Source organism: Amblyomma maculatum, chromosome 2 (assembly GCF_055883805.1).
Source record: "Amblyomma maculatum isolate TAMU_Amacu chromosome 2, ASM5588380v1, whole genome shotgun sequence".
Taxonomy (NCBI): domain Eukaryota; kingdom Metazoa; phylum Arthropoda; class Arachnida; order Ixodida; family Ixodidae; genus Amblyomma; species Amblyomma maculatum.
This window is the reverse complement of record NC_139345.1, coordinates 76,384,125-76,398,732: the sequence shown is the minus strand read 5'-3', so window position 1 is coordinate 76,398,732 and position 14,608 is coordinate 76,384,125.

Sequence of the window (14,608 nt, the reverse complement as noted above, 5' to 3'; positions counted from 1 at the left end):
ATACAATGATGTGCTAAATATGCAAAGTGCCATAGGTAAGCCCTGTTCAAGCTCACAGCATCGTTTCATTCATGTATTTTCAAGCCATCCCCGAGGGTTTTAAAACGACTCCCGACCCCTCGTCGGGTCTACAGAAAGAACCCATTGTAGTTTGTAAACCAGCAGTTCTAGAACCAGCCCTTTCAGTCGCTTCGAGGACCAGGAAGCTCGGGATATTCATTCGCAAGCGAGCGCGATGACGCCAACTGACGCGCATAAAAAGAGTCGGAAGCCAACGCTCCTTCTCTCGCTCAGCCCAACAAGTTCTGGAAGAAGACGGATTCTGAACTTGGATGCTTTCTTTTCCGGTCGTGCCAGTCGTACGGATGCTTGGCTTTAATGCACGCTATGTTACTCCGTTCACTCGCCACTGAAGTAGGGGGAAGAGCATGACGCCAGACTCGAGAGAGAGGAGACAGTGAAAATGCAAATGCTCAACAACTACTTATTCGCCTCCGATTGGGGGCGCTGTAGACTATATCTCTCAGGCGCATTAATTAGCATTCGAACAAGACATGGAATGCCCGAGGAGAGGTTCGCAGTCGTCTCGAAACTTCTCTGTGTAAAGGAAGTTTGTGTGGGCAGGTCTCCGAGGGCCCGGGGGTCTTTGTGGCTCGCGTTCGTGCTTGCATACTGTGTAGTCCAACTATAGTGCAAGACAATCGATAACAGCGATAGGGATAAACAGTCTTGAGCACAGACAAGTGGAAAGCTGGGGTATACAAAACAGTGGGAAAGCAGTGTAGTCCAGGCATAAAATGTTAAAGTCGCCGAACTTTTTCAGAAAGGAGTTAACAGCTCGTGTACGCTTAGAGCCGCTGGAAATCCGCGACGAAACAAGACAATGAAATGGTCTGCTGGGATCTGGAATGAAAGCAGAGCTGATAAATAGTAAAACACACACACACACACACACACACACACACACACACACACACACACACACACACACACACACACACACACACACACACACACACACACACACACACACACACACACACACACACACACACACACACACACACACACACACACACACACACACACACACACACACACACACACACACACACACACACACACACACACACACACACACACACACACACACACACACACACTCGGGGCTACAGACAGACGCTGCCAACTTGTCTGCAAGTTTGCGCTAAAAGCGTATGTCCATATTGCTTTTCTTTTCAGTTCATGCCTGGCACGCCGACCAAACCCGGTAGCGGAAACGTACTCTCTAAAAAATTCAAATGCGTTGACTCATTCCCCACAACGTCTTTTCAGTTCGGAAGCCGCATATATATCTCCGAGAAAAAATCATCTGAGTGCGTGCGTGCGCGTCACATCAGCGTGCTCCAGGAAAATTTAGACCGCCTGGAGATATTTAATGTATGTTTCGCTCTCATCGAAATGCAACCGTTGTGGCTGGGTTAGTGTGCTGGTACTGTGGCTCAGGAACGCTTCAGCATGTGCCTAGACGATGCCAGTGCCTCTCAGCGGTCGCCGCGGAGCCTATCATGTATACGTTGCTACAATGCACCCGCTATCAGTACTCGCCCCATACAAAACGCCCAGCGTGGTTTCGGACACCGCGGCCATCTGCATTATCTTAATTCATAAGAAAGGGGACGCTAAGGGCTTGAAAAATTACAGACCAATCAGCTTACTGTCTGTTACATTTAAGGTATTTACTAAAGTAATCGCTAATAGAATCAGGAGAATTTTAGACTGCAACCCGGCAAAAGATCAAACAGATTTTCGGAAAGGATACTCTACTATAGATCATATACATACCATCAACCAGATGATAGAAAAATGCTTAGAATATAACCAGCCCTTATACATAGCATTTATTGATTACGAAAGGGCATTTGACTCAATAGAAGCCTCGGCGGTCATGCAGGCATTGCGAAATCAGGGTGTAGACGAGCCGTACGCGAAAGTACTGGGAGATATATATAGGGGGTACACAGCAACCACAGTTCTGCATAAAGAAAGTAACAAAATTTCTATAAAGAAAGGTGTTAGGCAACGAGACAAAATCTCCCCAGTACTATTCACAGCTTGCTTAGAAGCAGTATTCAGAGACTTGGAATGGAAACAGTTAGGGATAAGGGTAGATGGAGAAAACCTCAGTAATCTGCGATTTGCTGATGACATTGCCTTGCTAAGTAACTCAGGTGATGAATTGCAAAGAATGATTGATGACCCAGACGGAAAAGTAGAGAGGTAGACTTGAAAATTAATATGCAGAAGACTAAGATAATGTTCAATGGCCTAGGGAAGGAAAAGCAGTTTATGTTAGGTATACGAAGCACTAGGTGTAGTAGGACAGGTCGTAACCGCAGATCCGGACCATGAAAGGGAAATAACAAGGAGAATAAGATTGGGATGGGGCGCATTTGGCAAGCACTCCCAGATTATGACTAGCAGCTTACCGGTATCGCTCAAGAGGAAAGTATACAACAGTTCCATCTTGCCTGTATTTACCTATGGGGAGGCTAACAAAGAGGGCTCTACTTAAGTTGGGGACAACGCAGAGGGCTATGGGGTATGGAAAGAAAAATAGTAGGGATAACATTAAGAGATAGGAAACGTGCAGAGTGGGTCAGAGAAATAACTCAAGACACGAACCTTCTAGTGGAAATCAAGAAGAAGAAATGGGCATGGGCAGGACATGTAGTGCGAAGAAAGAATAACCGATGGTAGCTTAGGGTAACAAACTGGATTCCAAGTGAAGGAAAGCGTAGCAGGGGGCGGCAGAAAGTTAGATGGGCAGATGAGGTTAAGAAGTTCGCAGGGATCAAGTGGATGCAGCTAACATAGGACCGGGTTTATTGGAGGAATATGGGAGAGGCCTTCGCCCTGCGGTGGGTACAGTCAAGCTTATTATTATTATTATTATTATTATTATTATTATTATTATTATTATTATTATTATTATTATTATTATTATTATTATTATTATTATTATTATTATTATTATTATTATTATTATTATTATTATTATTATTATTATTATTATTATTATTATTGCCATCTGCACACTGAGCACCAGAAATGACTGGTGGGTCGGGCTTTATGTGAAGCTCGAGCTCGTGGGCCGGTAGGGGACCACGATTTCTCTTTTTCTGTGTGTGTGTTTAATAAAGTATTGTTTCTATTCTCCCACCCATCCATCATAAATATGGTCTGTGTGGTTATTCGAGCCAATTTCTAAAGTTTAGCGCGTGGAAGTGCTCCTGGCGACCGCTCGCAAGCGATTCGGGTGACACAACTCCGCTCGCTCGCAAACCTCCTCAATGATCCGCAGGGCTAAGTTTGGGGGGCTAGTTGGTACAGGTTACTCATTTTGGTAAACCCTGAAGTGCAAAAAAAAAGACATACGTGAGAGACACAGGGACAAGGCCACAATAGTGTGGCTGGGACTGCCAGGTGTGCCCGCTCATGAACAGGGTGCCTCGATGCGCGCGCCCTCGCACCCTGGGGCGGGCATCGAGGCACCCTACTCATGAACGCTTCCTATATAGTGACGCGGGCTAGATGGAGCGTGGTGGGGCGCTGTCGCAACTTGTTTCTTCTTTTTTTTAAAGCGAAATCCTTTGTTGTGGCTGTAGGAAGAATGAAAAGAAAATGCACGAGCCTGCTACTGGCTCTGTAGCTAAGCCACCTCCGCTGCCTCGTGCAGACAGAAGAGAAAATAAAGAAGAAGAAAAGGAAGGGAAAGACGCGCGCCGCAACAACAGCCGTCGTCCACCACCGAAGCGGTGGCGGGTGCAATGACGACCTACAACAGATAAAATTCGGTGACCGCAAGTGGCGGGTGACCTGCCTTCACCTAAACAGGGTATCACCTAAACAGGCCTTTTAGGTGATACCCTAGCTATGCACAGTGTGTGAAATAATATTAAGAAGGTAGCCGAGAAGGCGGGTTGTTCGTCTTGTGTTTTTTCGCTCCGCATAAGCAGGTGCAGCGGTGGCGTAGCGGTAGAACATCCGCCTCGCATGCAAGAGGACCGGGGGTTCAAATCCCGGTGCCGCGCAATTCTCCACCGGATGAAAAAAAAAAAAAATCCGCGTGTCGATGGAACTGCATACACAGGTTTGGGGTGCGACCTGATGCCGGTGAACACCTCCGGCAACGCACTCCCTCACCAGAACAGGAGTTGGCCATCCTGGTGCAGTAATTGGCCGCAACCTCCTATGATAAGCTCCATAAAACCCCGGCCGCGGATTTGGGTTTGCTCGGTACGGTGGCTCCGCAAGGGACAAAGCAACAGAAGAGACGAAGAAAAACGGGCTGTTCCGACTATCATCTACCGCCCCCAGGAGCCGAGCAGCCTAGCGATTAGCGGCTCATGTTTTTTCAATGGGCGTCATGTTGGACGCGGCACTAGCTTGAGAAAGCCACTACTACTACTACTACTACTAATAATAATAATAATAATATTAATAATAATAGTAGTAGTAATAGTGTAGTAGTAGTAGTAGTAGCAGCAGTAGTAGTAGTAGCAGTAGTAGTAGTAGTAGTAGTAGTATTAGTATAGAGCAAGACTCGTTTCACTAATTGGCCACTGAATTGTCTGTAGGTAACGGCCAAATTAACTGGCTAAATATTATCTGTCTGTGGACACCAAGGGATGAAGGTGTCCACAGACACAAGTGTGACAGATACTGCGCCTTTCGCTTACTGTGAACCAATTAATATTATTATCATTAATAATTAAAACTGGAAAGATAATATTTAGCCAGTTAATTTGGCCGTTACCTACAGACAATTTAGTGCCAACTTAGTGAAACGAGTCTTCTCTATACTACTACTACTACTACTACTACTACTATACTACTACTACTAATAATAATCATAATAATAATAATAATAATAATACTAGTACTAGTAGTAATAGTGGTAGTAATAGTATTATAGGCTCTCTAAACCTAGTGCCGCGTCCAACGTGACGCCCACTGAAAAAGCATGCGCCGCTAATCGCTAGGCTGCTCGGCTCCTGGGGGCGGTAGATGCTAGTTGGAACAGCCCGTTTTCTTCGTCTCTTCTGATGCTTTGTCCCTTGCGGAGCCACCGTACCGAGCAAACCCAAATACGCACCCCGGCCCTCAGTCACCAGCGGCTGCGGAACAACTGACCACGGCGGCGGTCAGACCTATGACGCAGCAGGGGGTGCTAAGAAAGCCTGGCTCCGCTGGACAGGCCGCCATTGGAAACTGACCCTGGCAACGTTTAATGCTAGAACCCTAGCTAGTGAAGCTAGTTTAGCAGTGCTGTTAGAGGAACTAGAGGGCATGAAATGGGATGTCATAGGGCTTAGTGAGGTTAGGAGGCCAAATGAGGCATATACCATCCTGAAGTATGGGCATGTACTGTGTTATCGAGGTTTACCAGAGAGGCGACAACTAGGAGTAGGTTTCCTTGTCAATAAGTATATAGCGGGTAATATAGATGAATTTTATAGTATTAATGAGAGGGTTGCAGGCATCGTAATTAGGCTTAATAAACGGTATAAACTGAAGGTTGTACAGGCCTATGCACCTACATGTAGTTATGATGACCAGGCTGTTGAAAGCTTCTATGAAGATTTAGAATCGGCAATGCGAAAAGTAAAGACGCAGTATACTGTACTAATGGGCGACTTCAATGCCAAGGTAGGGAAAAAACAGGCAGGAGACAAGGCAGTAGGTGACTATGGCATTGGTTCTAGGAATAGCAGGGGGCAGTTACTAGTTGAGTTTGCAGAGCGCAATAACTTACGAATCATGAATACCTTCTTCAACAAACGGAAGAACCGGAAATGGACATGGAAAAGTCCTAACAGTGAGACTAAAAATGAAATCGACTTCATAATGTGTTCAACCCCCGCCATTATGCAAGATGTCGAGGTAATCGGGAAAGTGCGATGCAGTGACCACAGGATGGTCAGGTCCCGAATTAGCCTAAATCTGAAGAAGGAACGCAACCGATTAGTAAGAAAGAAACCCATCAACGAATTAGCGGTTAGGGGGGGGGGGGGGGGGGGGCAGAAGAATTCAGGATCTCGCTACAGAATAGGTATTCAGCTCTAACTGAGGATGGCGACATTACCGTAGAGGCAAGGAACAATAATTTCAGAGATATCATTACTGAGTGCGCGGTAGAAGTAGGCGGTAGGATAGTTAGAGAGGATACCGGTAAGCTGTCTAAGGAAACGAAAGATTTGATTAAGAAACGCCAGAGTATGAAAGCTTCCAATCCAGCAGACCAGATCGAATTGGCCGAGATATCAAAGCTAATCAATAAGCGCAAGGTCGCCGATATAAGGAAGTATAACATGGAGAAAATTGAGCATGCTGTAAAGAACGGGGGAAGCCTTAAAGCGGTAAAGAAGAAATTGGGCATAGGCAAAAACCAGATGTATGCGATAAGGGACAAGGCGGGCAACGTCATCACTAATATGGAAAAGATAGTCAGAGTAGCCGAGGAGTTCTATACAGATCTCTACAGTAGCCAAAGTAGTCAGGACCGTAATGAGATTGGCGGTAGGGAAAAATAGTCAGACGTTCCACCAGTGACGAAGGACGAGGTCAAGAAAGCACTAGAAACTATGAAAAGGGGGAAATCAGCTGGAGAGGATCAGATAACTACAGATTTGCTGAAGGACGGGGGGGATATCGTGCTAGAAAAACTGGCCACCCTGTATACGCAGTGCCTGGTGTCATCGACGGTACCGGAACCATGGAAGAATGCAAACATTATTCTCATTCACAAGAAAGGGGAAAAATTACAGGCGAATCAGCTTACTGTCTGTTACGTATAAGGTATTTACTAAGGTAATCACTAATAGAATCAGGACAACCTTAGACTGCAATCAAGCAAAGGATCAAGCAGGGTTTCGGAAACGGTACTCTACTATCGATCATATCCATACCATCAATCAGGTGATAGAAAAATGCTCGGAATATAGCCAGCCCTTATACACAGCATTCATTGATTACTAAAAAGCATTGGACTCGGTTGAAACCTCGGCGGTGATGCAGGCATTGCGAAATCAGGGGGTAGACGAGCCGTACGTGAAAGTGCTGGAAGATATATATAGTGGCTGCACAGCAACCATAGTTCTGTAACAAAGTTCCCATAAAGAAAGGTTTTAGGCAAGGAGACACAATCTCCCCAGTACTATTCACAGCTTGTTTAGAAGAAGTATTCAGAGACTTGGAATGGGAGCATTTAGGGATAAGGGTAGATGGAGAATACCTCAGTAATCTGCGATTTGCCGATGAAATTGCCTTGCTAAGCAATTCGGGGGATGAACTGCAAATAATGATTGATGACCTAGACAGGAAAAGTAGAAAGGTAGGCTTGAAAATCAATATGCAGAAGACTAAGGTAATGTTCAACAGCCTCGGGAAGAAACAGCAGTTTACATTAGGTAGCGAAATACTGGAAATAGTAGGCGAATATGTCTACTTAGGACAGGTAGTAACCGCAGATCCGAACCATGAAAAGGAAATAACAAGAAGAATAAGATTGGGATGGAGCGCATTTGGCAAGTACTCGCAGATTATGACTAGCAGCTTGCCGGTATCGCTCAAGAGGAAAGTATACAACAGTTGCATCTTGCCTGTACTCACCTATGGGGCTGAAACATGGAGGCTAACCAAGAGAGTTCTACTTAAGTTGAGGACAACCCAGAGGGCTATGGAACGAAAAATGGTAGGGGTAACATTAAGAGATAGAAAGCGTGCAGAGTGGGTCAGAGAAATAACTCAAGTTACCGACATTCTAGTAGAAATTAAGAAGAAGAAATGGACATGGGCAGGACATGTAGTGCGAAGAGAGGATAACCGATGGTCGCTGGGGGTAACAAACTGGATTCCAAGGGAAGGAAAGCGTAGCAGGGGGCGGCAGAAAGTTAGGTGGGCGGAGGAGATTAAGAAGTTCGCAGGGGTCAAGTGGATGCAGCTAGCACAGAACCGGGTTAAGTGGAGAAATATGGGAGAGGCCTTCGCCCTGCAGTGGGTATAATCATGATGATGATGATGATGATGATGATGATGATGATGATGATGATGATGATGATGATGATGATGATGATGATGATGATGATGATGATGAAGCTTTCGAAGCTGTGCAGGCTTGTTGATGAAGGGCACACAAAATAGGCTTCCTGCGTAGGGTAAACCACCAAAATAGGTTTGTTCCTTATGCAAAAGGTGTGTATCGCATTCCCCTTAGCTGCGGCCGTAATTACCTAAGGCAGATAGGGAAATTCGTGAACGATCGAGAGGCTGCGCGACCACGCTATCATTAAGGACAGGTCATGGTTCGAACCTTTTTCTGCACTGCAATAAATGCAAGGACTGCAAAGGCGGGTGTGTGCCCAACCTTGGAGCGACAAGCATCATCGGGCGCGGAAGGCGAAGAATTGACAGAGAGATATTGGAGGTCTAGGACATAATCGCCGCAGGTAACGACTTGTGCGTAGGTTCTGCATCGGTATTATTGCTAGATAAAGAAAGATTCCTGGGTAGCTGATAACCGAATTTGTAGCACACTCATCCAGTTTTTGCTTCTCTCATGTACCGATTGTTTGCTCTGATCATACTATGGTTTTAGATTTTTGTTTTGTTTGTTTTTGCTCTTCTGGGGGGGCGGGGGGGGAGGGGGCGGAGGGGTCCTTTCATATGTTCTTAGCACAACTACGTCATGTTTTGGATTTGGTGTTATGTTTTAGACACGTGCAGAATTGCCTGGCGCATGCTCACCGAATGAGAGGTGTTTCTTCGACCACGCATCAGTTGCTAGTGCGCTCTTGTCCGTCCTGCTCTTCTCTGTGTTTTCGTGTTTTACGTGCGCTGTTTTATATGGAGCACTAGGGTTGCCGATGTGTACCTAATAATAGAGAGACAGCGCGAAGAATACGGGCAAGGTAATCCTTGCGAAAGTAAGAACAAACCCGGAGAAAGGATTGAGAAAGAAAGTACCACACACATAAGAAGATAAGGAATGCCCTGATAGTCACCCCACGCCCTAAATTATGCATCCCGCAGTTTAATAAATAACGAAGAGAGAAGCGAGCTTAGGCCATAAAGCTAAGGTTCGGAAACATGGATGACAGTGAGATAGCCTGCGTTGATGCGGCCGGAGGCGAAATTGGGGCGGCGGTGGCTACGGTCGTAAACGACCGAGGAATGCCCGTCTCGGCTACGGCTACCCGGGGACGTAATATAGAGGCTGCGGAGGAAGTAGCGATCGCATTAGTTTGCGCAGGAACAAAAGCAAAATTCATCATAAGCGACAGTAAGACTGCCATCCAAATTTTTGGAAAAGGCAGGATCTCTCCGGAGGCGGCAAAGATATTTAGCCAACAGCCGCTGAACAGAAAAATTCCGGTAATCTGAACAACCGCGCGCGCTGCCGTCCCTGGCAACGAGGCGGCCCATGAGCTAGCTCGAGCAGTACTTCCAGGCAGCCATGGGACGCCCCGACGACTGGGGTAGCGAGGAGCGGTTGCTGAATTATGGGGAAATAATCAACCATTATCGATTAGCACGTAGACTGGTACCCCCATCAAACCCAAAATTGAATAACAAAGAAGCTGTTGCATGGAGGTGCTTGCAACCTCATCGTATATGAATCCGGTCTTGGCGCACCATATGCACCCCGAGACGAGAGAGCATAGTAGATGTGCACATTATGGGGCGAGTGGGACCCATGACCGCAAATTATGGGAATGCTCGCACTTCCGGAGAGGGGAGGAGGGGGTGAAGGGTGGCGGTTCTTGGCCCTACAGGGCTGGACTGATAGGTCAACGCCGCTTGCGGCGGGTGCTAGCCTGCCCCCGAAATTTTATCTGCTGTAGGCCGTCATCGCACCTGCCACCGTGGAGGACGACGGCTGTTGAAAAGCGCGCCTTTCTACCCCGCCGGGGTGGCGCAGTGGTTACGGCGCTCGACTACTGTTCCCAAGGACGCGGGATCGAATCCCGGCCTCGGCGGCAGCTTTTCGATGGAGGCGAAAAGCAAGGCGCCCGTGTGCTGTGCGATGTCAGTGCACGTTAAAGAACCCCAGGTGGTCGAAATTTCCGGAGTCCTCCACTACGGCGTCTCTCATAGCCTGAGTCGCTTTGGGACGTTAAACCCCACAAACCAACCAACCAACCGCGCCTTTCTCTCCCTTTTCTTTTTCTTTCTTCTCTATTCTCTCTTCTGCCCGCACGAGGGGTTGGTGCAGTGGTAAGACACCCGACTACTGTGCCGGAGCACTCGGGTTCGAACCCGACCTCGGCGGTTACGTTTCGATGGAGGCGAAACGAAGAGGCGTCCGTCTGCTGTGCAACGTCAGCGCACGTTAATCCCCAGGTGGTCAAAATTACTCCGTAGCCCTCCACTACGGCCTCTTTCTCTCTTTCCACCTTCACTCCCACCTTCCTCCGTTCCCTTATGGTGCGGTTGAGGTGTCTACAGAAAACAGTGAGAGTTACCGCGCCTTTCCCATCCTATAAATCAATCAAAATCAATCAATCAGGCAGGGGAGGTGGCTATGCTACAGAGCCAGTAGCAAGCCCGTGTATTTTCTTTTCCTTCTTACTTCAGTCGCAACAATTCCCTTGCAATCTGCATTCAGGTGACAGATAATGCGCCTTTCCTTTCCTATAAACTAACTTCTTATTTATTATTACGACCCCGTCGTGGTGACGCAGTGGTTAAGATGCCAGACTAGAGGGCTGGAGTACACGAGTTTGAACCTGACCACCGGCGGCTACGTTTCGATGGAGGCGAAATGGTGAGGCGCCCATGTGCTGTGCGCTACCAGTGCACGTTAATGATCCCCATGTGGTCGAAATTACTCCGCAGCTCTCCACTACGGCTCCTCTGTCTCCCTTTTCATTTTCATTCCCATATTCCTCCCTTCCCTCACGGCGCGGTAGGGGTGGTTAAAACATTTATTGAGGAGTCGACAAGAGTTTCACGAGGGCAAGGCCTACTCCGGACCTTCCTCAGTCGGTGGCCGACGGCAACCGCTCCAGCCTATTCGACCAGCCTTCGATTTTTTGTGAGGCCGGGTTAGAGCTGGATACAAACCCTCGTGGTCCGTGAGGCCCCAGTGGGCCGGTGGTTGAAATTCTTTACATATAAGTATAAAGTGGTCGAAGGTATATCCTCGGGGCCCCACAGAGGGTAGCACATCCGGGTTGATATTGGGACGGGAAGAACAGAGCCAGCAATGCTGGTGAGGGCTCAGAGGCGCACAGAAAAAAAAAAAAAAAAAGTGTGGCAGGTACTGTGCCTTTCCTTTCCTGAACAGATTTTTTTATTATATTATTATCATTTATTATTAGTTTTAACCAAATTCTCGAGAACCTATCCAGTGACACATTGACAACCATCCGATACCCCCGGTAGCCACGATCAGAGTTCTCGGAATGTTGATTCAGAATTATACGCAGAACACAGAAGCTATACGCCGGCTACGCGTCACGGCGCACCAGATAGGTGGGCTGGTGAGACGCATTGCCACACGTCGCAGGGGTATGAGAGAAGCCGACCTGTGCAGGATCATCCAAGCCTTTATGATAAGCAGAATCATGTACGCTTGCCCGTACTATCATCTGCGTCGTAGGGACGAACATGCACTTAATAGCATAATTAGAACAGCATACAAAGCGGCCCTTAGCTTACCAGTATACGCTCACTCAGATCGACTACTGCAGTAAGGAATTTTTAACACACTATCTGAACTAATTGAAGCCCATAAGACAGCACAAGTGACCCGCTTGTCACGCAGCCTTGCGGGACGTGTAATTCTCGACAAGCTCCACATACACCCCACTGAGGAGGTTTGCGCAACATCCCATTTATCGGCTGACATAACTAGTAGACTAGTTGTTAAACCAATAGCCAAAAACATGCTACCAGGTAGACATGATGCCTGCAGGAAGACAAGGGCACAGACCCTTGAGAAACAGTACGAGGACGATCCACAAGCAGTGTACGTGGATGCACCTCAACACATCAAAAACGGAGCATACGTGGCATGTATGGCCACTCCAAAGTCAACCTTCATTAACGCCATAACATTTCATGCTAGCTCCATATGCGAGGCAGAGGAAGTAGCTATCGCACTGGCCATCGCGGATCCCCACACCAAAACTATTCTAAGCGACTCAAAAAGCGCCGTTCAAAATTTCGCCAAAAATTCTGTAAGCGCACTCGCGGCGCGAATTCTGCGCAACCGATCTCTCAATCACAACATCAATCTCGTATGGGTTCCGGCTCACGCGGGTAACTCCGGAAACGAAGGGTTCGACCGTCTAGCCCGAGGCTTAACCAACCGGGAGACGGGAGATCTATCGGGAACGGACGCGCCTGACGAGGCACCACGCACATACGCGGAGGTAACAAACTTTTATCGCGAGCTAAGATGCACGTACCCCGCCCCTCACCCCGACCTCGACCGGGCGCAAGCCACGACACTGAGACGCCTACAAACAAAGGCCATTCTTAGCCCCTACCGACTATCGTTAATTACAAAGGGAGAATTCAACCCTGCATGCCGGCACTGCGGTGACGGGACGCAGGCCACTCAAGACCATATACTGTGCGAATGCGCCAGCAATCCCCCTCCAAAGACACTCTTGCCAGCTCCCTCAGCGGAGGAATGGGACAAGCTGTTGGCCAGCCCAAGAAAAACTACGCAACTGGCCCTCGTCACGCGAGCTCAAGAGGTTCCCCTAGGTACCAGGGGAACGCCGCAAGGCGCAGTGCTTTCTCCCCTGCTATTCAATTTGGCCATGATGCGCCTGCCGGCCCAGCTGGCTGCTGTCGAGGGCGTGCAGCATGCTCTGTACGCCGACGACATCACCCTGTGGGCTACACAGGGCTCGCTTGCAGACATTGAGGCCAGCCTGCAGCAGGCGGCGACTATAGTAGACCGCTATGCTAGCCGATGCGGCCTTCAATGCTCCCCACAGAAATCGGAATTTGTGCACATCCGCCCCTCTCCCAAATGCACTACTAAAATTCAACTTACTCTTCAATCAGGTCCAATTCCAGAAACACAAGAAGTCCGAGTACTGGGACTCTTCATTCACCAACACCGCAAGCCAGACACCACATTGGCTAAACTCCGCAAGGTGGGGGACCAGGTGGGCCGCATGGTCCGCCGGGTTTCCAATAAACGCGGGGGGTTACGAAGCAAGGATGCCTTGCGGCTGGCAAACGCCTTCGTAACCAGTCGAATCCTTTATTCGACTCCATATCTCCACCTGCGGAAGCAAGATGAGGATGCCCTCGAGGTCATTCTCCGCAAAATCATTAAGCGGGCCCTCGATATTCTGGTGAATACCTCAAACCAGCGCCTCATGGCGCTGGGAATGGTGAACACCTTCAGGGAATTGAGGGAAGCGCACCTCACAAATCAATATACGCGTTTGTCGCAGACGCAGTCGGGCCGCCGCCTTCTTGCCCGGCTCCACATAAAACATACGACACTTATGGAAGAACGGGCACGCATTCCAGCGCCGTGGAGATGCGCCCTCCGCGTACGCCCTCTTCCCGCCAAAATGGCACGCGAAGACCATGATGGCAGACGCCTGGCGCGGGCGGAAGCCCTGGCACGCCATTATGGTTCTAAACCCGGCGTTTTTTATGTGGACGCCTCTGGCCCGCACCATGGGGGGTGGTACACGGCCGCAGTCGTCCACGAGGCGAAAACAGTTAACGGTCTTAGCTTCAGGGCCCGCAACATAACTCATGCGGAGGAGGTCGCCATAGCATTGGCTGCTTCCCACTCTGACTCGAAATATATAATTTCCGACTCGCGAGGGGCCTGTCGGAATGTCGAACAGGGCTGGACCCCTTATCTAGCCTACCGAATACTTCAACATAGCTCCTACATTAGGGACCCCGCTACCCGATATATTATTTGGGCTCCTGCTCATCAGGGGCTGGCTGGAAACGAGGCTGCCGACGCCGCCGCCCGCGCGCTCTCTCTCCGGGAAGTTTCCTTCTCCTCCCCCTCCGACCAGGACGCTGATCCTAATCCGGCTTATACATTCAAAGATATCGTAAATTACTACCAATCTAGCCACAGCATTTACCCCCGCCCATGTAAAGGCCTTTCAAAGGCGGATGAGCGGCTCTTACTCCGCCTCTATACCAACACACTGCTGTGCCCGGCAGCTCTAAAACACTTCGACCGTGCTTTCTCTGGCAGCTGCCCGCACTGTGGGGTGGTGTCTTCGGACATCTACCACATGGTGTGGGCCTGCCCCTCAAATCCGGCTATCCCCCCTCACCCCAACCCAACCCGGGAGGACTGGGAGGCGACCCTGCTCGGCTGCTCCGACCTGAAGGCCCAACGGGCCTTAGTCGGGCGAGCCCGAGCGGCGGCAGACGCCACTGGGGTCCCGAACTAGGGACCTCCACCTAGTGTTTGTGAGGGTTGGCGCCTTCAGGGTCAGCTCACGCATAACCTCCTGTATTTGTCCTATATAAATGTTTTCTACCACCACCACCCGACTGGAGGCCACCCTAGACTCGCCCCAGCCCGAAATAATTCCTT